We start from the raw sequence: 24,663 nt of genomic DNA, 5'->3' as shown, positions 1-24,663 counted from the left end.
ATGTCAGAATTTTCCCATACAATTTCCTATTTTATTTATCTCCCCAGAGCCCTAAGCATTGATTGTCTTTCAGAAAGACACTTCTGTGAAAGCATAAATACTTAACTTTTATAAAGTGAGTGTCTATAGTGGAAAGAAGTTAGAGTATCTGGATTCAAATCCCAATTTATCCCTCTCTAGCTGTGTGATCTTGGACATAGTATTACTTACCTTTTTGAACTTCCTTGTAGAGGAGAGGTAGTAACAATGCTCACTCCTTTACTGAAATAATTAATGTAATTTGTGTGAAAGCATCTTGTGTACTCTGAAACCCATAATGGGGCCTGCTGTGAATGCTGTTTTGTAGAAGGAAGGAGGTGGAAAGTGGAGAGGGCCATTTGGTGAGACTATGTACCGATACAAAACACAGTTCTACTGTGTGAGTCAGGGGATTTTGTGAGGAGAGAAATTTTGCTCCTGCCAAATTCCTGAGCACCAGTCCCTCAGAGGGTAACCTGCAAAGCCAGAGTAGTCTAGAGACCAGAGGTTGGCAGGGCAGGATTGGGGTGGTAAGCCCAGGCTGGGGAGAGCAATGGTGTTTGAGAAAGTATTAAATGAGAGAGGAAGCAGAGGTGAGGTGTGAGGTGAGGAAGCACCTCGTGTGAGACGTAGATCTGAAGAAATGCAGGAAAAGGAAGAGGGACTATTTGAGGATCTGTAGTTTGGGCAGGGCAGTTCCAGTACCAAGAAGACACATCTCTAATCTGGGAGGGATCTGGGATACCGCTGTGGCCAACAAAGTCACTTTATAGATGTAGCAAACAAACAAGTACAGTGAAGCTAGGTGACTTTCCATTTCAAGGTCTTTGATGATCAGACTATGAGCTCTTGAGTTCAAAACAAGACCCCAATACCAGATGCATCACCCTCGGCAAGTTATTCAACAATTCTTTGCCTCCATTTCCTCACATGTCAAATGAAGATATCACTACTGCCTATACCATGGGCTTAGAATAGTGGCCGGTAGAGGTAAGTACCCAGTAAATTATTACTTTCAAGGATATACAATTATTTGGAAGCAGAGAAGCCACGAAAACCATAGCTTTTTCAACTGCCCTCCAGTATTATTCCATGTTAGCTCCTTAATGTGGACTTTGAGCCATTGACCTGGGTAGCCTCAAGGTGCCTGAAGCACACATAAAGGGACACAAACCTGTAGTACCTGTGAGATGGGAGTGGTCAACAAGTATTTGTTTAATGAATGAATGGGAAATCAGAGGGCAAAGAGCAGATTGAAAACTGCACTAATCCTTACTAGACAATTAACTCTAGTTGCTACAAGGGAAGGATTTCAAGATCTAAAGTCTCACTTTTGTTGAATATTTCCTTTAAAATATTCATTCATTCAGCAAAACTTCACTGAACTCTTTCCAATGCAGCAAAAGTAATTATCTGTATTTAGCTGCTTATGGCTGCATTTACTTATTAAATTCAGTGGAACCTATCTCAATTTTGATTATATTATTCTCAAATAATACTTGTGTGTTTAAAGTCCTAATTAAAGACAACCAAGCAGACTTTTTGTATAGTGGACATGTTGACTTTAGAAAGTTTCTATAGACCATTTGGTGCCCAGAGATTGACTATGCCTGATGCGCCCTTCTCCTTGGCATTGAGGAGGTGGGAGGAATCCAAATGGGTTTGGGAAAGAGGTTTCTCATACACTGGCCACATCCTGATGGGTGTGGAAGAGTTTGTGAATAATGTATTCTGATTGGATAGGGGAGAGAGGAACTAATATCGCACAAGTCCTCAGTGGGAGTTGAAGGCACAAGATAAGCTAGAAGGGTGTTTGTTCTGAGTAGTAAATGACAGGTGCAAAAGCCTAAAGGTGACTGAGGAAATGAAGGAAGTTAGGAACGGCTAGAAGGGGTTGGGGTTCAGATAATCAGGTGAACTGGCAAATGAGGGACACTAGGCTGGGGAGTTTGTCAGGGGCCAGAGCACACATGGCCCTGTGGGACTCCATTTAGTGATTGGACACGTGCTTGGGTAGGCCATGAATCTGAACAAAGTCACTGCAGGTCACAGGCCATCTTTTCAAGGCAATAGAGAAATCCCAAAGTGTTTAGAAAGCTTTTGTAATGGGAATACGGTACAGCAGTCACGTTTGATGACTGATGTTGCTCTTCACCACACTTGGCAGTATCTTTAAGTGGGAAAAGTGTTCTGCCATGTGAGTCATCACCTTATACTTGAGTGTTTAATAATATTATCTTTGGTATCCCTACTACTTAGAGTTTTGACAATCAATGAAGGTAAGGAATACAACCAGAACTGCACTTTTTCTGACTCTCCAGTATTACTGCACACAGGATATTCACAAGCAGATAGATTTCTTCAGATTTGCTGTCATCCGTATGGCCTTTACAAAGGGTAGATCATGGAAATAAGAAGGTGGCTTGCCAAATTTCCAAGTCTAGCACGAACAGATTACAAACAGCAAGGTCTTTTAAACCATGCACAGGGTGAAGACTGAGAACAGAGTGAAAGGGTGATTAGCAGACAAGTCCATGGATCCCAGAAGATGATGGAAGTAGGGTCCTTCAACCAACTCCTTTCCTAACACTGGAGATGGAATCTCCTCCTAGAAACTACTGGAAAAGCATGCTGTACTTCAAGAAAATCATTCCTTTATCCACCATCACCTTCAGAGTGAAAATCGAACCAGAGCAGGACTCCACTATTCTTGCACTTCAGGCTGACATAACATGCAGCCTGTCCCTCTGCTGCCCCGAGAAGACTGACACTGTGAGCACTTGGAACAACCACCTTTTGTCTGATGTGTGTATTGCCAACAATACCTACTCACAATTGCTAAACTCCAGCCATCTGGGTGAACTGTCCAAGCTTTAGACATTGGTTTTCTTCATTTACCCTGCAATTTCCAAGCTACTTTATATGACCCCATAGACAGCAAAAGCTTCATAGATAATATCAGCAATACCTCAAAATCATGGTACAGACATCACGATTTGGAGATTCATGCGACCTCATCCAGCTGGTAACTGAATGAATATTTATAGAGGACAAAGGAATACTTATAATGTGCTCCTTGCAGCTCAGTGCAGTAATGCTCCTGTACATAAACCAACAATTAAATGTAATCCTATACACTTATAGTTTTAAAAGAAATTCAAACCAGTCCTTGGAATTAAATAACCCCAGTGCTAGAGAAAATGACTTCCAGAACATCAAGCCTAACATGCAAACACAGGGCCTCTGAGCCACAAAGGAACAAACACTTTTCCACAGGGATAAGGGCTCGTTGTATAACTACTTGTGAGGTCAAAGATCCAGATGTTCCCACAGATGATCAAAAAACGATTACTGGTCAAATAGCATTGACCATCTCCGTATGGACAGCTCTGAGACACGGATTTGGCCTTGGAAAGGAGATCTCTGTAAGTTCTACTGGCAATCCATGGCAACCCCAAGTTAGAGCTGGAAAATCCAATATCTTGGAGAAATAACTGACAGGTCTTATAAGCTACAAATGAAATGAAAATCCATGAAAATCGTGCATATTTAGCTAACTGTTGTATTCTGCTTTGTTATAGCTTACTAAACCTTACAATATACTTTGATAAGAGCAGTATTAAAAAGTCACATCCTGTTGGATCTCTTTCCATGAAGGTAGAGATTTTTGTCTAGTTCACTGTTCTTCCCCAGAACCTAGATCATTTGTCACATCGTAGGGTGTCAATAAATATTGCTTAAAACAAAGAATGAACAAATGATTTGGGGCAAAATATACCCAATCCATTCATTACTATGTGGCAGTCAAGTCAAGCATCTGTGAGATGGTGAAAATTCAAATTAGAAGAATAAAGTGAGCAAAACTGTACATAAAATTTAAATAAACTCAAATTGCAAGTTTTGATGCCATTACACCATTAAGAAATTGGCATCTGGGATGTGCAGTGAACCTACTATTAATGCTTTAAGTGGAGTCCCACCCAAAGGCAAAGATTTCTCTAAGTCTTATATTTTTGAGCCGTAGTTTTCCCTGAAAAGCAAAAACCATAAACACTAGTTTTTCAACCAGCAACTCTTTCAAACAAACAAAATTTGTTCTTAAATCTTCTTGATCAGAGTCCATATCAGGAAATAGAAGTAATATCTATATTCCATCTCATTAGTGTCTGTTTGGAGGGTTAAACCAGTGAAGTGTTTCAAGTGTCTGATGAGAAAAATTGTATAAAGGTCACTTGGGGACTACTTATGGTAGTAGGTACTGTGTTGTTGATGTTTTATAATACTCATTCTAATCACTTTATTGCCTCAAGACCCTCTTCAGCCTTCTTACAATGATCCTTGATTTGAGATTTCATTCTTATTACTGTCAATAAACTCAAGGAATCCTGAAGATCATGCTTCATTAGCTTCTCAGTAAATCTGCCTGTTATCTGACATTACAATATGACATATATTCATCTATTAATAATGCTCATTAAGTAACTAATGCTCAGAGAATGAAGAGGTTTTTGCCTATATTGAATCTTTTTAACCTAATGACATAAAACTCTTTTCTCTGTGTATTTTTAGCAAAGCAAGAAAGAAATTGAACACAAGTGCAATAATGCTTATAGACTCATTGTATTAATTTACTAGCCTTAAATTTCGAAAACCTAGGCTAGATAGGGGCCATGCCTTAGCTTTGAATCCTAGGATCAAGCAGAATGTTTGGCATAAAGCAAATGCCTAATAAATGCTTTTGTGCATGGCTGAATGAGGAAAATATAACATACCAGGGAATCTGGTCATCATTAAACAAATTCTACTCAACTCAAACATGTCAATACAAGCCTTTCTGGATATCATTGTTAGGTATGAAAAGTGTGCCATACCCACACACATACACAAACACATGCTTAACTTTGCTTAGTGTGCTGTAGTTTGGTGGTTAAGAGTCCAGGCTTTTGTCTGGAGTCTCATAGCAGCAACTTTGAATCCCACCTCCACCATTTCCTAGCACTTTGACCTTGGGAATTGGCTTATTCTTTCTCTCAAAGCCTGTATTCTCACCTGAAGAACTGAGACCACACAGAGGTGTTAAGAGATTAAATGTGATTAGCACATGTGAGATTCTTAGTGCGGTGCCCAGTACATAGGAAGTGGACAGTATATGCCTCTGTAAATATTACACCCTTATACTCTGGCCTGCATCAGAGTAAGCAAAGAGAATAAAAAGTCTTATTTCTCATTCTGGACATTGTACTACCTTGCCCTCAAATCAAAATGAATCTTTGCTGCTCCCTTTGTCCCAAACGTTCCTTGTATTTTGGAGGAAGTGCAAAGAAGGGGCGACAGAGAGCTTGATCTTTGGAGTCCAGCAGCTTGTGGATGGCATTTACCAGCCATGTGGCCTCAGGAAACCCTCTAAAGTTACTTCATCCTCTCTAAAACATGATACAACCTCCCTACCTCATGGGGTTGTCCTGAGGATTAGGCGTTATCTATAAAGTTCCTGACTCAATGATGTTTCTATATGTACATGTGCATCCATGTAGGTATATATCTACTTCTCCATTCAGTGTCTACCTTCTTTTCTCCATATGTTCAAATTGTTCATATTATTTAAGGCCCAGATAACAGGGTGATCCTTTATGAAGCTTCTCTGATATTTTTGAGTCTAAGTTAATTTTTTCTTTCCTGGATTTCCTATAATTCTTGTAGCCACTTTCCATTTTCTAGGTCACATTTTCATTACTTTGTCTACAGACCACGAGCTCTTTAAGGCCTGAATCTAGATCTGCTTTATATATTTCACATATGTCCCTATCAGCCTCTGGAACAGTGTGTGTGTGTGTATGTGTGTGTGTGTGTGTGTGTGTGTGTGTGTGTGTGTGTGTGTTAATGAAAAATATTTACCAAGCATCTGTTTTTAAAATCTTGTTACTATCCTGCCTTATTGCACAAAGATTTGGAGATACATGTAGATTTCTTTTGGTGTGCATATGTGCATGTTTACATGCAAATAGCCACCCCATACACACATCCACACACACGTATATTGCAAAGGGTATTAAACCTAGCTTAAAGCCTGGAATTAAAACCTCCGAATGTCCAAAAAAACAACACTTAGTTCACAGTGCTAACCTCATTGTGGAATAAAGTTCTTCATGTTGAAACCTCTTATTTACTTTGAAGTTATTAAGAGAGGAGACATTCTCTTGTAACACTTCCTGTAATATATTTTGTTGCTATGATTCCAGGAAAAATTTTTGATCAGTGTTACTCATTTATTACAAATGAAAATATTAAACTTTTGGAATCAAAGAAGTAATGTTCACTTGCTTTCTTGGCCTGCCACTATTCATACCTTTCATATTCACCGTTGCCAACATTCTTTTAGAGCCAGCTCTTTGTTAGTGAAACATTTCTTCATCTAAACCCGAAAAGTAATTTTTTTTTTTTGCTTTCAAAATGAACACTCTTGATGTTGGATAGCATTCTCAATTTCGTCTCTACAAACAGGTCATCAGTGTTTCACATGCTATTGCTGATATCAGATCATTGAAGATTATTCTTTTAAAGAGAGTACTTAGTTGAAATTGATGAATAAAGAGGTAAAATTATGACATTTGTCTCAAAATAAAGTTCTAAAACCAAGATCTGATTTTGAGTATCTTTATGTTAACTACTCACTGGGTATACATATTACTTATGTAAAATAATGACTAGTCTTTATTTTCACATTTTAGACCCGTAAGTGGTTTTTACTCTCTAAAAAGGAAAAGCAATATCTTTCTTGACCTTTAACGTGCAAAACTTGTAATGTACGGCAAATTTTAAGGAAGATAAAATACCAGCCAACCTATTAACAACCGATGTTTCAAGCATGTGGTTAGGTGAGTTGGCAAGAATGCTTCCGCATACGGAAACGATTTTGATGATCAGAATGAGAGAGCCAAAGAGCTCTGGCAAGTGAGACTTTTAAAAAATGAAATACAACACAAACTTTCAATTACACATGTAACTCCAAATGGCCTCAGAAATCGTACGGTGAATGATAAAGTAAATGTAAATTAAAGTCTCGGTCATGCATGAACCACTAGCATGTATGGGAGGGGAGTATCCTGCAAGTAATTTTTATGACATTTTTGAATTCTCCCTTATTTTCTCACTCCACTGCAAAGGCAAGAATCCTCAGTGTCTTCTCTGATTTCTCCCTTTGTCTTGCGACCTCCCACTCGCCTCTACCTCAAAACGATTTAATGACTTTTCAAGTCCTTTGGCTTCAGCTCAAATCCATCTACCTTTCCCTATGCCATGACCAGCATGCAGTTCTGCACAGCTATTTAATAAAACCTCCCTTCTTACTATTCTCATTGTCACATAGCAGCCAGAACAGTCTACATTCTGAGTCCACCATTTCCCTGGTCAGAGGCCTTCCATGGCTACCCTTCACCTCAAAATAACCAAGAATTCTTCGTCTGGCACAGAGGGCCCTACATCTCCTGGCTCTTGCTCCCCAGTGGTACATTGCTTTAGGCTTACTGAGCTACCCTCCCAAAGATTCACTATTCTGTGCACCTGTAGGCCCCTACACTTTCACCAAGGAGCTCCTCCTTACTGTTTTTCAGCTTACAGCTTTGACTGTAATGAGCTTTGCTCCTCCTGGTGGACTTCTTCCACCTCCAAAGTTCTGGTGAGTACCTCTTCTAGACGCCATGGAAGCACCGGGATAGATCTCTTTGGGAGCACTAATCACGCTGAGATAATTCCCTAGACTAAAAGTCAAGTAAGGCCTCTAATTTATCTTCAATTACTTTCCCGGAGCCTTACACAGTGTCTCATACTTAATTGGCATTCAATAAATGTTAGTTGAAGAAGGAAGGAAGGAAAAACCAGGGGTTAAAGGACATGTGATCCGAATGGAGCAAAAGGGAGCATGCACAAAAGTCTACATAGTCATCGAAGAGTAAGTAAAAACAGTTCTGGTTATCCAAAGTATGAGAACACCTGGATTCAAAACAAGAACCAACTAAACAATAAAAACCCTTGACACTCTTTTGATACCAGAGTTTTAGTCTTGCTGGAGAACAAAGACTTTTGGAGTGAAGTAAGACAGATGCATTGCATACTTATTGTTTGTTATCAGCATGAAAGAGAATCATTAGAGAAGAGCAGAATCCAATGTAAGGAGATTGGTTTTATTCTTGGACCTCTGCTTATTGTGTAGAGAGACATCATCTGCATGGTCTGTTGGCATTTTGAAGTTTAGATGTCTTAAAGAAAAGAACCTCACAATCAAATTTCAAGACTAAACGCCTCCTTTCTCTGTATCAACATACTAATATATTTTAGGAACCATATTATATATGACTAAACATATGACTGAAAAATTGTACAAGGCATTAAAATCGTTCAGAAGAAAGATCTAATCATTTACAAGTTTTTAACACTTATATTATTATGATAATTTTATGGTTATAGTTTTTGAACTAAACTCTATTTTCTTGCTTACTACCAACCCAAAAGAGATAAGGAAATTTTATTTGTTTTGGGAAGATAAATTTAATTAAGGAAAAGATACACTTTCTGTTTGAGGCGAGTTCATTTAAAATGGCTGAAATTTAAAACCCAAATTCAATTTTAAGCAGTGACAATGGCCAATGCACGTAAATAAATTCCGCCTGCCCACCAGATCCAGCTTAAAGACCACTTTCCCTGTCATTCACCCCCATCCCTCATGTCACACTGCTTGGTATGTTTTGTATATTATGTAATATCCCTCCTCTCCAAATCTTTATGCCAATTTGCATTTTTCTGTGGTCAGCATTGCCTGCCTTATAAACAGTATTTTGATATTAGGATTCATTACTCCTGTTAAGATTTTAAGCTCTTTTTAAAAAATGATTTATTTTTGAGAGGGTAGGGGGGAGAGGCAGAGAGAGAGAGGGAGACGGAGAATCCCAAACAGGCTCTGCAGTGTCAGCACAGATCCCAACATGGGGCTAGAACTCTTGAACCACAAGATCATAACCCGAGTTGAAATCAAGAGTCTGATGCTTAACTGACTGAGCCACGTAGGTGCCCCTAGATTTTAAGCTCCTTAAAGAATGGAAATATTTCTCCTCTTTGGACTGCCAACATGGCCTAGATAACACAACGGGTTAAATTAAATCTCTGACAAATAGAAATAACAAACATGTATTTGTTTTGCTATTGTGTTTTTCATTTCATTACCAATAACACTTATAGAATTCTAGGGTGTCTAGAAGCATGAAAAATTGGCAAACAGTAACATTTATCTTGTGAGAATCACTTTCCACGCAGTCTTATTTTTCCCCTCACTTCCCAGTATGATTCCTAGATCCTACTGATATAATATTCTCCATATATATGTGCACGCGTGACTTATTCATATCCACTTCTGCACATTTATCCAAGATTAACTTTTACTTCATTGAACCTCAGTAACGTAGGACCATCGCACATTTCACTGGCTCACCTACCTTCCTCAAAGAAGGCTCTCATAATTAATCTCTCTTAATTTGGATCAGTTTTCCAAATTGCCTATTTCAATGTATATTTTATTTTATATACTTTTTGAATACAGAGATAATATTTTGCACTTTAAACATGTGATATGTGAAGATGCATTGATTCTCGAATTCTAGTTGGCATAAAAGTTATCTGATGTGTTTATTAAAGTGGGTAGAACTGGGGTGCCTAGATGGCTCAGCTGGTTAAGTGTCTGACTTCAGCTCAGGTCATGATTGCATGGTTTGGTTTGTGAGTTCAAGCCTCACACTGAGCTCTCCGCTGTCGGCACAGACTCCCCCTCTCTCTGCCCCCACTTCCCCGCCACGAGTGTGCACGCACAGCGCACGCTCTCTCTCAAAAATAAATAAATATTTTAAAAAATGGGTAGTCCTGGGCTCTTCCATGAGAGAGAAAAATAGCAGGACTTAGGAATCTCAACATCTAAGAGCAACCACTGGTGGTGCTGTTGCTAGTGTCCTTTAGTGTTACCTTGGAAAACAGGAAAGTTGGGCTAGATGTTTCTCATCTCCTTCTGGTCTTATTTTTTTTTTCTTTTGTGATTTTCTTTCAAACGTAGTCTAGTAATGAGCAAAGAGTACACTTTCAAACTGTCCCAAGTGCCAGGAATAGAAGAAGGCAGGGTCCTAGTTCCAGCTCCATGACCTTAGGCAGGTCCCTCATCACTGACTATCCTTTCATCTCAAAATTATTTGAATTTATTTCTACAGCTCTTGTTTGCTTCCTTTTGTAGACTTGGCCACAAGCAAAGTAAGTCAAGTATACAGAAGGGCCGCCAGGCTAGAAGGATGCTATTTTCTAAGGACGAGGCTCCTTATTGACTACATCTCCTGACTTTTTTCCAAAGAATAACTCTATTCTAGAAAAATAATTGGAATTAGGAAAGCAAATTTGAATGCTACTTTGCAATGGCCAGATTTAGAATCTGCAAAGTTCATATATCTTTAACAAAAAGAGATTTTCCTAGTAATTTTAAGGCATCACTCATCTTGTCAGGTTTTACACTTCAGAAAAATAGTCAAAATATACTATCAACTAAATTTCTTCCTCCCAAGATAAGGATAAACACACATAACTAACCTTAGGGACCACAGGAATTACTGTACTTTTATAAATATGCTGAAAAGACTTGTTTAAAAATATAGTATGACTCATAATAGCACTCTATACTATAGATTGTAGCCTAGAGAAATAGTCTAGAACTAAAACCTCATTCTATCTCAGCAAAATAGGAGCTTTTAAAAAATATACTCTAAAATTGATGGACACACGCAAACCACTAAAATCAAGAAAAGTCCAAGTAAGTTCAGTCCTTCCATCTGCATGTAATATAATCCAGTGGAATGATAATAAAATATTGGTTTTGGTTTATATTTTGTATGTGTTTTATGTGATATTTCACTGCTCTATGGGGACTCTTCTGTTAGTCTATTAAGAAATACCCAGTGTTGACATTCAATTAACTATTTAAAAAAAAAAATCTTTCTAATAGCTGCTTCTTGCAAATAGAAATTTGCTTCTTTTGGCAATTTAGCTTTCAGTCATTGTCAGAAGTTAAATGGCATGTAGCAACAGGATTTGGAAATCCCAGAAGGATAAAAATATTATTTTGATATTCATATTTAAATAACTATAACCCAAGTGCATGATTAAACAACTTCTTAGTTTCTATACGTATCTGGTAGAATAGTATTATTGATAAAGAATCTTTCTTCTGAACACATGTGCGTGCATACACACACACACACATGCACACACACATGCACATACACACAACACATACAAGGGAAAAGAGACAGTGCTTTCTTTATGACAGACACTTCCCTGTACCTTTCATGCATTATCTCACAATGACTTTATCTTTATGCGTGCACTAGGATGTATGACTTGTGCACTCAGTTCCAAAATTTACAAGTCAACTTAAAAATCTAGATAATTTACTCTGAACAGCAACAAGTGGAATGCCAGTTGCTTTTTTGTAAGAATTGTTGGCCATCATTTCTCAAACCCAGCAGTCTATCTCAGGATCGAGCTTAATGACTTCAAAGGTAGAATCTCAAGAGCTAGTTAAGATGAATAAGACTTTGACCTCAATGATGGCTGGCAACATTGGCCCTCAATTGGGTTCTCAATAGGTAGAGTCTCACTATATCAGAGTGGAAGCTTGTTAACATTTCAGATCCCACATATATCCCTATAGACCTACTGAATCAGTCCCTGCAATGTTATGCACACAACTATTCATCTAAATCAAAGAGAGGAAACAAAGCTAAAGTGAGATTGATACATATATTTGACTAATGAACCTAACCACATGTGACGATTCTTCTAAAGCAGTAACTTTCAAACTGGTTTTGGGGAACCATGTGGTTTTCAGATGTATTTATTTTTAGGGGCAGTACCAATTACTTGACAAATATTTCAATTAAAATATTTTTAAGTAGTTAAAATGTAACAAAAATACGCACAATTAAATGGTTCTTTAACGACGTCCATAAAACATAGATCACTATGAAGCTCCTCGTAAGGTCAGGGATAGAGCGTGTCCTGACATCTCTGGCCTTATATTTGAACTTCTCAAGTGTATATCCTTGACTGGAACCACAATGGTTCTGCAGGCCCGTGTGTGTCTGCTCCTGAGAAATTAACCCAGCAGGCACATTATTATAGCTTCTGTGTACCCCACTCAATCAAAGGCAGGTAAGTTCAGGCGCATTTGCATAACACGTGCTCTTGGCATGACAGACTAAGTGACTGAATGCTAATGATATATCAGAGACCAGTGCTGTGCATTAGAACTATAATTCAAGCTACATATGTAATTTTAAGATTTCTAGCAGCCACTTTTTATAAAAGGTAAAACAGGAAAAATCAAAACTGAAACAAAAAAGGAGAAGGAAGCAATGAAGTTAATTTATTAGTATATTTCACTTAACCCAAGATATCTAAAATATTATTTCAGCATTAAATTAATGCCAAAATATTTTTACATTTTTTTTGCACTAAATCCTCCAAATTCCATGTATATTTTGTGCTTACAGCAAACCTCAACCAGAAGCCATGTGTAGATAGCACAGTTACAGATAAAACTCGTACGTGAACTAGTAGGTGTTTTTTTTGTCTTAGTTTGTATTTCTCCTAATCTTAATGTAAGTTTTCTGTATTCTGGAATCAATTTTTACATTTATAATTTACAAAAATGTAACAAGAACTTTTAAATTAGAAACAAGTCGCCTTTTAAAACCAGCAATTTGGAAAGAAAATGACAGTGGATTGTACAAGAGCATAAAAATAAAACAATAACTTGATATACTGACATAAACAGATTTTGTCACCACTGTTCACCACATTGTGAGCAAAATGAAAGCAATGTGGGGAAGAATCTCCCAGAGAGCCACTTGAAAATTGCATTGAGTGTTATTAGTGACAGTATTCACTTTTTACAAAGATAAAAGTCACCCAAGTCTTCACAGTATTTTAGGCTGTGAAATTTTTGCACAGTGATCCTATCCTTTCTGCCAACTTACAATGTTATTTTAAAACAAAACATTGTGAGCATAAAAGTAAGATTCTCAGGTTAATTTAGCATAAATTTTACAGGAAAAAACTGGAGTAATGACAAAAAGCATTATATAGTATGTGGGGAAGAAACACCTTTTTCTCCAGAGAAGACTCATTAAACTGTGTGCTAACAAGTATAATAGATGAGTAGGCTGCTATTGTAAAGGCAATTAGACAATTAGCAACATAGTGTTATAAGCCAGAAAACAGTCTAAGAACATGAATACAACAGAAGTATTAAATTTATTTAAAGACTAAGATTATGTATAAGATTTACAAATTCAACATTTCAAGACTATCATTATGGCTCATTTTCCTTTTCTTTCTTTCTTCAGTAGGTTTTTGCAGGAAAAATATGGTATTTTATTAAACACTTGTCACACAGAAGAAATGGTTAGGTTGAGTGGGTAGATTCATTTTTAACATTCCAACAAATGAAATGACAAACAAAATCAATAAGAATTTTTTTAAAAAGCTATGGAAGGCGGTTTATAAAGAGTGTTAGGGAAAAAACCGTGTCTTGTGCCTTGCATAAAAACTATTTCTGAAAAGTTATTTATGTGTCATAGGAGAATACAAGCTGCTAAAAAGATCTGACAAGGCAATGCTTTAAGATCATTCCAATTGTAAATATCATTAAGACATTGTCTTTAAATCATAGCGGTTTTTTTTTGGGGGGGGCATGTCAATATGTGCAGTGTTCTAGACCTTTTCATACCAAAATTCCTTGAGAGTTTATGGCAAGGTGCTGATAGGAATTCACTTTTTAAAAATTTCGTTTAGTGAGTTATCTCTCAAAAAATTGGTTTCACTGGTTTGCATACCTTGCTGACTTGTTTTGTCATAAACATAACAAGCTCAATTTAGCAGTGCAGGATCATGTTACAGAAAGACTTAAAACCACAGACAAAGTGTCAGCAATGAAACACATTTGACTGGAAATGTGCCTGAATATCAAGCTGAGGCTGAGAGTGAGATATCTTCTTCCTGGATAATCTGTTTTTGTTTTTGTTTTTGTTTTTTTAATGACATATTGAATGTCTCATAATGTTATAACACTTACTATGGACTAAATGTCCCCCACAACTTGTGTCACCCTAAATTCATATGTTAAAAACTGACCTCCAAAAATGATGGTATTAGGGGTGGGACTTTTGGGAGGTGATTAGGTCATGAGGGTGGAGTCTTGGTGAATGGGATTAGTACCCTGATAAAAGAGACCCAGGAGATCTCCCTTCTCTCCCTCCCCCATCCAAAGACACAGTGAGAAGATGGCCATCTAGAAACCAACAAGTGGGCCCTTACCAGACACTAAATCAGTTGATGTGTCTGTTTTGGACTTCCCAGCCTCCAGAAATGTGAGAAATAAATTTGTGTTGTCTAAGCCACCTAGTATGTGGTGTTTTTGTTATAGCAGCTTACACAGACTGAAACGACATTCACCAGGGTTCACTGAAGATCTGACCCAGCTGAGGAATCTGTCATTGACAGTCCCCATGTTGAATTCTTGGAAATTAAGGAAGAGAATATTTGTTAGCTATTTTTAACAATTTACTTTTAAAATAGAAGAATTTCTACTTTTCTTTCAGCTTCCGTTTCAATGTAATTGAAACTATTCTAAGACTCCCATACAAACTATTAAAACTGTTACCATTTGCAACTACTTATTCTGTTGGAACAGGATTTTCCCCATATTACAGAAAAAAACAAACTACAGAAATATATTGTATTCTTTGACATAAAACTACAAATATCATCCATCGCCCATTCACATTTTTGTGTTATTAAAACAGCTCCATTCTTTTCACTGACTTTACAAGTAAAAGATAAACTGTGAAACTAAAACAAAACAAAACAAAACAAAACAAAACGCTATATATTACTGCAATGTTTTGATCTCTTTCATTTATTGGAAATGTTGCATAAGATTCTGCTACCCAGAAAGTTTGAAAACCTCTGTACTAAAGCAAACGTAATGTGGTGGAACAAGTTCTGGGCTGGAAACCAGGAGACCTGTTTCAGACCATCACCAAGTAGATGACTTGGTCAAGTCATCTGGCCCCGCAGGCTCCCTATAAATACACTAGCCTATAAATGAGCATCTGTGGACCACTGGTTGTGTTTCGAATGTTGTCTCACATCATATTCTCTCCTATTCTCTCTTTGCTCTAACTGCCTTAGCTTTATCAATTCTCCCCATCATGCCATGCACCTTCCTACCAGAAAGTTTTTGCACATGCTGTTCCCTCATCCTGGAATATTCTAGCCTTTTCGTTTACCCACTAATCATTTCACACTTACTCTTGCTTAAATTGTCAGCTCAATCATGGTCCCTTGAAGCAAGGGAGTTCTTGCTTGTCTCTCAGACGAAGTCAGTCCCTCTAGAATGGACCTCTACTTTATGGGTTATTCTCACTGCTATAATTTCGCGTTTATTTTGATAATTCTTTGATTAATGTCTGTCTCTCCTTTTAGATTGTAAGCTGTATGAGGATATGGACCTTATTTTTTCCAGCAAAGATGATCTTAGGCAAGTTTTTAAGCAAGTGCCTTAATTTTTTTCCTTCTTTAAGATGAGGATACAAATAGTACCTACTTCTTAGGGCTTATGTGAGTTTTAAAGCATAAAACACCTAGAACATTACTTGTAACATAGTAAAAGTTTCATGAATTTTGTCTGTTGAATGAATATATGTATTTTAAAAAATATTTTAGTATATATAAAATTTTGCACTTATCAATATCTCAAGAGATTTCCCTCCTGTCATTAAGTTATTTTGAAAAATAGTGATTCAAAATCTGTAATCAAAAAGTCACTACAAGGTGGGGCACCTGGGTGGCTCAGTCGGTTGAGCGTCCGACTTCAGCTCAGGTCATGATCTCACAGATTGTGAGTTCGAGCCCCGAGTCGGGCTCTGTGCTGATGGCTCAGAGCCTGGAGCCTGCTTCGGATTCTGTGTCTCCGTCTCTCTCTGCCCCTCCCCCATTTGTGCTCTGTCTCTCTCTGTCTCTCAAAAATAAATAAGTGTAAAAAAATAAAAAAATAAACAAAGTCACTAAGGGTGTTTATTTCTTTATAACAAAACAATTAAGTTTCTTACAATTTTGAAAATAGTAAATAGCACTGTGATGAATGTATTTTCACATAAGTGTTTTATAATTAGTTTTGAACACTTTTCTAGAATTGGCATTATTTGATCAAAGAACAATAACTTTAACATATTTTGTAGTACTTAACGTTAAACAGATTTCCAGAAAAGTCGTCTTAGTATCAATCAGAATTGATTGAGATTGCTTGTAGATCTTCATTGTGTTGTTATTATATTTAAAATATCATCAATATGATAGGCAAAAATTTATTTATTATAGCTATTTTAATTAGATTTCTTTGATCACAAATAAAGTTTAATATATGTTCATGTTCAGCACTTCTTTGAATTTCTTTCACTGTGTATTTCTATCTCATTTCCTATTTTTCTACTATATAGTTAGTAATATTAGTTGATTCATATGAAATATACAATTATTAGAGGTATTAATCTGTTTTTATATTTTGTAAGTATTTTATGAAGTTTATCACTTGTGTTTTAATTTACAAAATTTCTACATATAACTTCTACATTATGTTATCAAATGTAACATTTGTTCTTTCCTCCATGACTTGTATCTAGAAACTCCTTCCCTATCCTAAGACCATTACATATATAGAACATTTCCTTCTATTTTATATGGTTCTTAATACAATTAACCATTAATCTACTTTTTTGGTGTTCTACTTGAGGCTAGTATCATCTACATTTTTTTCTAAATAGTTTTCCCTATACCATTCATTGAGTGATCTACCACTTTTCAATTACTGTGAAGCCTTGTTTATCACTTATTAACTTATTTCATATATAATAAAGTCACCTAGCCTCAATTTTGTATACTTTTAAGTATTATACCAAATATGGCATCATAAAAATTTCACATTTCACAGATTAATTTTGTTATTTGATTAAGTTTTTTAAAAAGTGATATTCTGTGCAGCTCCTTCAGGACAAGGTCATGTGTCTTCTTGATATCTGTTTTGTCTTGTGCAAAGTTTGACCCACAGTAGGCATTCAACACACAGTTGGGAATTGCATGAACTTTTTCATGACACATGTTCTATTTTATGCCATAAAAGAAGGAAAACAAAGCAGACTACATAGACTGTATTGGCTACTTTATTTTCTTTCTTTTTTAATAAACACTAATAAAACAGGATTGATAGCTCTTGAAAGTTCTAATAAAGCAAGGAGGTTTTCCAGAAGGTGGTTGGGTCCCTTTATTAAAAGCATCAGTGACATAGTCACTGGCAGAGACCCAAACAACCTGAAGTGGTTGGCTCTGGGAAACCACAAAGATAGAACACAGCCAAATTCTGAGATGCAACAGTGTGTAAAGTCACACTGCGTCTTAATTTGATGACCAACAGGGAAGATCTTTCTGCCTCATCAAATCTTATAAAGCAAGGTGATGGGTAATGGTGTTCTTGTGGGCTTGCAGGTAACAATAGAAATATATAATAATGCTCTCTCTTAGACATGATATAAGACTCGGTTTATTAAGATACTTTATAATTAATTTTTTTAACTTTCATTTTCTCTCCATGTTATTGGTTTCATGTTCAGTGTTTTATAATCGATATCCATCTGCAATTCCTAAAGCAGAAAAAGAAATCCCCTGGCAAGACTATTGTAGTGAATATTCACGGTAATAAAGTTCGTGTCTCAAAAGATGAAAAACTGCCATATAATTCATCTCCAATATGGTAAGTGATTGATGAGAGTCAGCTCTAGATTATCTGCATGGTGGAGTGGTAGAGGGCCTTTAAAATCACAGATAAACTCTGACTGATTTTTGCTTTGGAATGGTTCCTGTACTCTCATATGAATAAGAGAGTGACTTATCCCCTTGGGAATTCACAGTACATCAAACCAAATTAGGAAACCAGGCAGCTGTGACCTGGTTTTATTAGGGCCAAGAAAGCTATAGAGTTTCGCTATTGAAACTTGCAACTCCTAACGATTCCCTGGTTCGCATGCCATTCGGGACATGGGAGCACCTTACTGACTCATAAAACACCACTTGGGGCCTGTGTTTTCTCTTACATTATCCAGAGTTGGAAATGAGAAAATAAAGACTTCTGATGTGAGAGATCTTGAGAGTGGCCGTCAGCAGGAGAGAAAATAGAAATAAGAATTAGAATGAACAATGTCAGGCAGTAAAAACTTGGATTCAAGATTTACCTTATAAAACTATAGTGAAAATAACCCTCAGGGATTGAGTTCTAATGCTGATGCTCATTTTATGGATTTGAATTATAAGAGAGAGAAAGCTGTGAACCAGCTCTGCTCAGTCTGAGTCAGTAAATTTTATTTTTCATTGTTTTGTGGCTGCTTTTAGGAAGAGTAGGAGAGGGGATGAACACTGAAAAGAGAGGTTGGGATGAGACTGTATGGGGAATTTGAAGCTTTCTGTGTTTTTCTTTTTGGTTATAGGAAGGGATACGGAGAACAGGTTAAAAAAAGACTGTGGTTATTGTTATTTGGGGTTCGATAATATTCCTCTAAATCCTAAAACAACCCACAAATAAATGTGGCTTTGAGAACCTAGATTAACATTCTCTAAAGGCATTCGAACAAATTGTGAGCTATGTTTTCTTTCTTTATTTTTATTGGCACATTATCCTTCTTTCTTAAAGAAAATAAACATCCTTTTCTCTAAACAGCAATTACTTAAGTAATTTTTCTGGAAAAAATGAAACGAAAACAATCAGAGTGCCCAGGTGATGGGATGCATTCTACTATGAAAATTTTAATGTAAGGGACCATTTCCTAATGGAAACAGCTTAATAAGCAGGAAATTTTCATGTGCTCACTTCTGTGAAAATTCTAGTATTATTTTTATTCTGAGTTTGGTGACAAGCAATATGTTCTCTTGGCTTTCGTTCAGGGGTAAAGCTTGCAAAACCGCCTGTTGGGCTCTTTCACTGTTATTGTTACTGCTGAGGACCTTTCACCACTGCTATGTCATCCTATCAGCCTCTTGAATACAGCCATTCATCTAAGGAAAGCATTAATTCCAAGATAACCTTTGCCATCTGGATTCTACCACAAAGTGTTAGGATGGAGATTAAAATAGGGCACAAGTGGTGGTTAGTTGGAAATAGCTTATTTTCCAAGAAACTCCTTTTATTTACTTATGTTGCACTTAAAGAGGAATAGAACTACACTGAAATATTCTCCTTAGCACTCACTGATTTCAAGAGGTGGTCCTCCTTGGCATTTGATCACTCCCAGGCTCTTTCTGTCTTACCCTCTGCTGCCCTTTAAACAAAGCTTGAAAATGAACAAGGAAGTTTGCTTGCTCCTCCCAAGAGAAAAAGAATTTACCAGTGGGAACTACCCGTACCACATTGTTTATCAGAACATAAAGTTCGGTAGAAATCCCACAGTGACGTCTTCCCCCAGCACTTGCTGATGAATCCGGAGACATTTCCAAGATATTTTCAACTAGATTGGACACTCTTTGCAGGAAATGGTCAACCAGCTCTCACTTCAAAGAACTTTCCTTTCTTAGGTTGTGTTTAGCTCTTAAAAGAAGTGGAAAGTAACCTAAATCACACACTCAGTCTAAATCAGGGCTTAAAAGGATCCCTAAAGAACGTCATGTGCTGTGGTTATTTTTCTATGGGTTGATAAGTTAACTATAATTCCTGATATTTAGGTGAATCTCCTTCTAAAAGATCATTCGGGTGGTGGAGCCTTGCTATGGGAATGGAAAAAAGTTTGAGGAGCCTCTTACATACAGAACACACAAAAATAGTCCTAGAGACGGACTAGTCTTTCAGGAGGCCAAGCTACAAATGATTTGAAAAATAAATTGTCCACATTGATAGGAGGGATCTTATATACCTGAGAATTCAGAATTAGAATCAAAGAAATAACTTCTCAAAAGATTAACAGTTGAAAACTTCAGATGCATTTATTTTGAAGGAAAAAGAAGCATGGAGGGGGATTGACAGGTTACGTGTCAGGCAAAGTGCTATGCCTTTAACCTGTTCCTCATATGCGATAGCGAACAGCTCTGTATTGTTAACTGTAACGGATATGGTAGGGGACTAAACAGAATTAGCCACATTTCCTTTTAGCAAAATATATCACAGTCTTGAACTCTGGCAAAAAAAAAAAAAAAAAAAAAAAAACTTGGTACCTATGAAATTATCACTTAATTGAAGCAGATAACCAAGTTAAACTTAGCAACATTATCAACATTAAAAAAAGTCTGAGTGTTTTAATGTTACCTAGGAAAATTGAGACCAAAATATAGCTTTTTAGAGTTTAAAAAAAAAACAACCTGTATCTTGAGTTTGATTTCCTTATTATAAAATGGGGATAACAATATTTACTTTAAGGGCCTGTTGTAAACACACAATGAGGTAATTTTATTTATTTATTTTTTTAATGTTTATTTTTGAGAGAGACAGAATGCAAACAGGGGAGGGGCAGAGAGAGAGGGAGACACAGAATCTAAAGCAGCTCCAGGCTCTGAGCTGTCAGTACAAAGCCCAATGCAGGGCTCAAACTCACAGACCATGAGATCATGACATGAGCTGAAGTCCGAGGTTTAACCAACTGAGCCTGAGGTGCCCCAACACTCAATGAGTTAATTAAAAGAATATTTTTTAGGGGCACCTGGGTAGCTCAGTCGGTTAAGTGTCTGACTTCGACTCAGGTCATGATCTCACAGTTCTTGAGTTCAAGCTCCATGTCGGGGTCTGTGCTCACAGTTCAGAGCCTGAAGCCTGCTTCAGATTCTGTGTCTCCCTCTCTCTCTGCCCTTCCCCACTCATGTTCTGTCTCTCCCTCTCAAAAATGAACAAAAGCTAAAAATTTTTTTTTTTATTTTAACTTTTATTCATTTTTGAGAGACAGAGCGTGAGTGGGGGAGAGGCAGAGAGAGACAGAAGCGCACAGAACCTGAAACGGGCTCTAGGCTCTGAGTTATCAGCACAGAGCTTGACGCAGGACTTGAACCTACGAACCACGAGATCACGACCCGAGCTGAAGTCAGATGCTTAACCGACTGAGCCAGCCAGATGCCCCTCAATGAGCTGATTTCAAAGAGCTTTGTAAACAGTAATGATGATGATGATGATGATGATGATGGCGGTTAAGTCTTCCTGAGTGCTTACAATATGCCAGGCACTGATCTGACCTGCATAACCTCTTTTAATTTTCTCAACTCTCTTATGAAGCAAGTACTATCTTAATAACCATTTAACATGTACAGTGGTCCTGGAAAGGTTAAGTAGTTTGCACAAGGTCATTTAGTTACTAAGTGGCAGAGACTGAATTTAAACTTGGGTCTTCTGTTTCTGGAGTCATTTCCGCTGTAGAGTACATGTGGAACTATCCGGAAAAACAAAATACAGTGTGTTTTGCTTAAAGACTGCCTATGTCATAAGCACAGCACAAGTACTCAAATGGGGCTTATACAATCACAGCAGGATGTACTACTGTCATATTGAGAAAAAATAATCTATAAGCATTTGTAGGGAATGATAGAACAATTCACAGAAGGATATGATTGTTTAAGTGTATAAATTACATAATTTGTAATAACATTTTATTAGGTGGCTGTACCTTTTTCCTTTTTTTTAAATATGTTTTTATTTATTTTGAGAAAGAGAGCGTGAGTGGGGAGAGGGAGCAGAGAGGAAGGCGGGCAGAGGATATGAAGCAGGATCTGTGCTGACAGCACAAAGCCTGATGTGGGGCTCGAACTCATGAACCATGCAATCATGGCCTGAGCCGAAGTTGGACACTTAACCAACTGAGCCACCCAGGTGCCCCTCAGATTTTTTTTTTCTTACCAAGATTTGCAAAGTCATAATAAGTCACAGAGTTAAAGATGTAACATCTGGAAGACTGGATCCTTAGGTGAGCCTCCTAAAAGGCTTCTTGTTAGGTCAAACTGTACAACGCAGTCATTATCTGCTGCCTTTAATTTTCAACTGAAACTGAAGTCAGAGATTTTCAAAAAAGGAGGTGTTTGGTAGCACACGTGGAAAGATATGCTCAGATTGTTATCCTATTATATTATAGCCAGAGGAGTTCTTTTATTTTGAGAAGACATTTGTGATTCTTTTCACAACCTGAACACACATTTACCCTGGAGAGTGACTCCCACATGCAGTTGACCTGAAAAAGTGATATGATATCTTGATGCTTTCACATTTCCCCCTATGAGGAATAATAATGTGGGGAGTGTTTTAAATAAGTACACAAGACAGTTAGCTTTAAAAAGTTCCCATAAGACCATAGAGGAAATAAACACAACACAAAACAGTCCTCCTGTTAACACGTACCAGCCGATACAACCGAAATAATTGGATTGGGAATATTTCATCCACTATAAAACATCAGATGCTATATTTCAAACATGATAGAAATCTGTACTTACTCTCTGCCAAACCAGAGATGGAATGCCTTAAATGCCACAGATATTGTATTTCTATTTAAATAAACACCTTTGTGTCGTGTGTATAAATCATACAGAGGACCTGCCTATGATAAAAAGGTGAACTTGTTTTAAGTAAAACTGAAATTCCAAATGTTTTTCAGAGTTCTCCTATAAAATACATCCTAACATAGAAGTACATCTTACAAGAATATAATGCTTTCACAAGACATATGTTATCCTTTGCAGATACTTTTACTTTGCTTTATAGCTGCACATGTATTAGTAGCAGTAAAGAAACAAAACAGAAATTCTGGTTTCAGAGATGACACCAAATCTGAAACATGAAGAAAATATCTGAAGCCCAAGGCTTAACGTGATTTTTTGCCATATTCGTAAAAAATGATATGGGTGGCTTCCATTCCCAGCCACAGTGAAATGACTGCCAATAATAAACTCATCTGGCTATAAACAATTGAAAAATGGCAAAATATCGGAAGCAACTGCCTTCAGTTATTAAAAGACACTTAGCATAGAACCATGGTCACTCAGAGAGAGGAATCACATGAAGACACCTGCCTGGATATCCCAAATCTCTCCCTAGGCACAGAGAGGTGAAGCCAAAGACTAGTGCCCACTAGTCTTGCTGAGCCAAGGAAGCAGATACCTGAGTTTGGGGCTGATGGAGTGACTAAAATTTTGGAGCAGTCTCCTCCAATTTTGGAGGAGAGAAGGGGAAAATGCATAGAGAAGAAACTATAGAAATCTGTCTAATAGGTTTTTTTTTAAGACTTTGGGTAAATACTAACTTGTTCATGCCCAAGGCAAGACCCTGTGAGGTACAGCAGAGTGGGGCTACTATGTACTGGGAGTGGATGGAAGATGCCAAGGGTGTGTAGAGCTGGGGGTGGCAGGAATCCTGGCCAGCCAGAGTGGAAATGCCTCACTGACACTTTGGGCTTGCAACTGATATGAAATCACCACCTTTTAGGAGGAAGGCCAGTGTGGTGCAGAGTAAGAACTACATAAAACCTGCCCTAAGAAACCGTGAACAAGTCAACTGATTTATAAATAAATTAACTTCCTGCCACAGCAAAATTCAGCAATTGTTCAAGGAAGACAATAAAATCAACCCAGACTCTCAACAAGTTAAAATTCACAATATCCAGCACACCTCCAAAAATTTACTAGATGTATAAAGGAATAGAAAAATTTAACCTGCAACCAGAAGAAAATAGAGGCAGACCTGAAATGGCCAAGATGTTGGAATTAGTAGACAAGCTAAAGCCCTGACACTCCCTTTTTTGTGTACCTAAATCTTACTCAACCTTGAAGGCCTTGGCCTTAAAGAGGTGGTTTGCACAATAAGCCTTCCACCTTGGGTATAATAGTTCTGCCCACTTACACAAACAATAAGATTTTAAAGGCAGGGGCCGTAATTGTCTTTAGCAAAAGAAAGACAATCTATTTCCAGTAGCCGTCTGAGTAGAAGCCATCAAAAGGTTGGGACTTAGCCTCAGCATAACTGTTTACTATGTAAAAAAAAAAAATAAAATAGCTATTATCAACATGTTCTGAATTCAAAGGAAAAAGGTTAATATAATGAATAAACAGATAACAAATCTCAGTGGAAAACTAGAAACTGTGAAAGACAAACAAATGAAAATTTCAGAACTGAAGAATACAATATTCTAAATGAAAAGTTCATTGAAGAAACTTAATAACAGATTTGACACACAGGCAGAAATAATAAATGACATTGAAAACTGCAAAACACAAACTAATCAATTTGAGGCACAAAAGAAGAAAGGTTAAAAAATCCTGCAAATTTTGTAAAAAATTACAAGTTAATTTTTAAAATATATATGAAAATGCAAATAATCTAGAATAACCAAACAATCTTGAAAAAGAACAATGTTGGAGACAATTTGATTTTAAGATTTGCTCTAAAGCAGCAGTAATCATGATAATATAGCATTATAATGCCATACACTTAAAAAAAACATTTTATGTATCAAACCTAAATGTAAAAGTGAAAACTACAAAGGTGCTGGAAGAAGG

General features: G+C 37.1%; 1 protein-coding gene across 5 annotated transcripts in view; it reads right to left on the bottom strand.

Moving 5' to 3' along the window:
• Positions 1-24,663, bottom strand: part of PDE7B (phosphodiesterase 7B) — a 584,077-nt gene that overhangs the window by 223,588 nt on the left and 335,826 nt on the right. The window contains exon 1 of one of the 5 annotated variants that reach the window (XM_047860047.1): positions 12,021-12,095. The exons of the other annotated variants lie outside the window; for them this stretch is intronic. The gene's annotated coding sequence lies outside the window, so the exon portion shown is untranslated. Of the gene's footprint in view, positions 1-12,020; positions 12,096-24,663 lie in introns of those variants that run through there. 5 annotated transcript variants of the gene reach the window in all.

The sequence above is a fragment of the Prionailurus viverrinus genome, chromosome B2, assembly GCF_022837055.1.
Source record: "Prionailurus viverrinus isolate Anna chromosome B2, UM_Priviv_1.0, whole genome shotgun sequence".
In the NCBI taxonomy this organism is placed as follows: domain Eukaryota; kingdom Metazoa; phylum Chordata; class Mammalia; order Carnivora; family Felidae; genus Prionailurus; species Prionailurus viverrinus.
The sequence above is the reverse complement of the archived record's forward strand: the minus strand, read 5'-3'. Positions and strand labels throughout refer to the sequence as shown.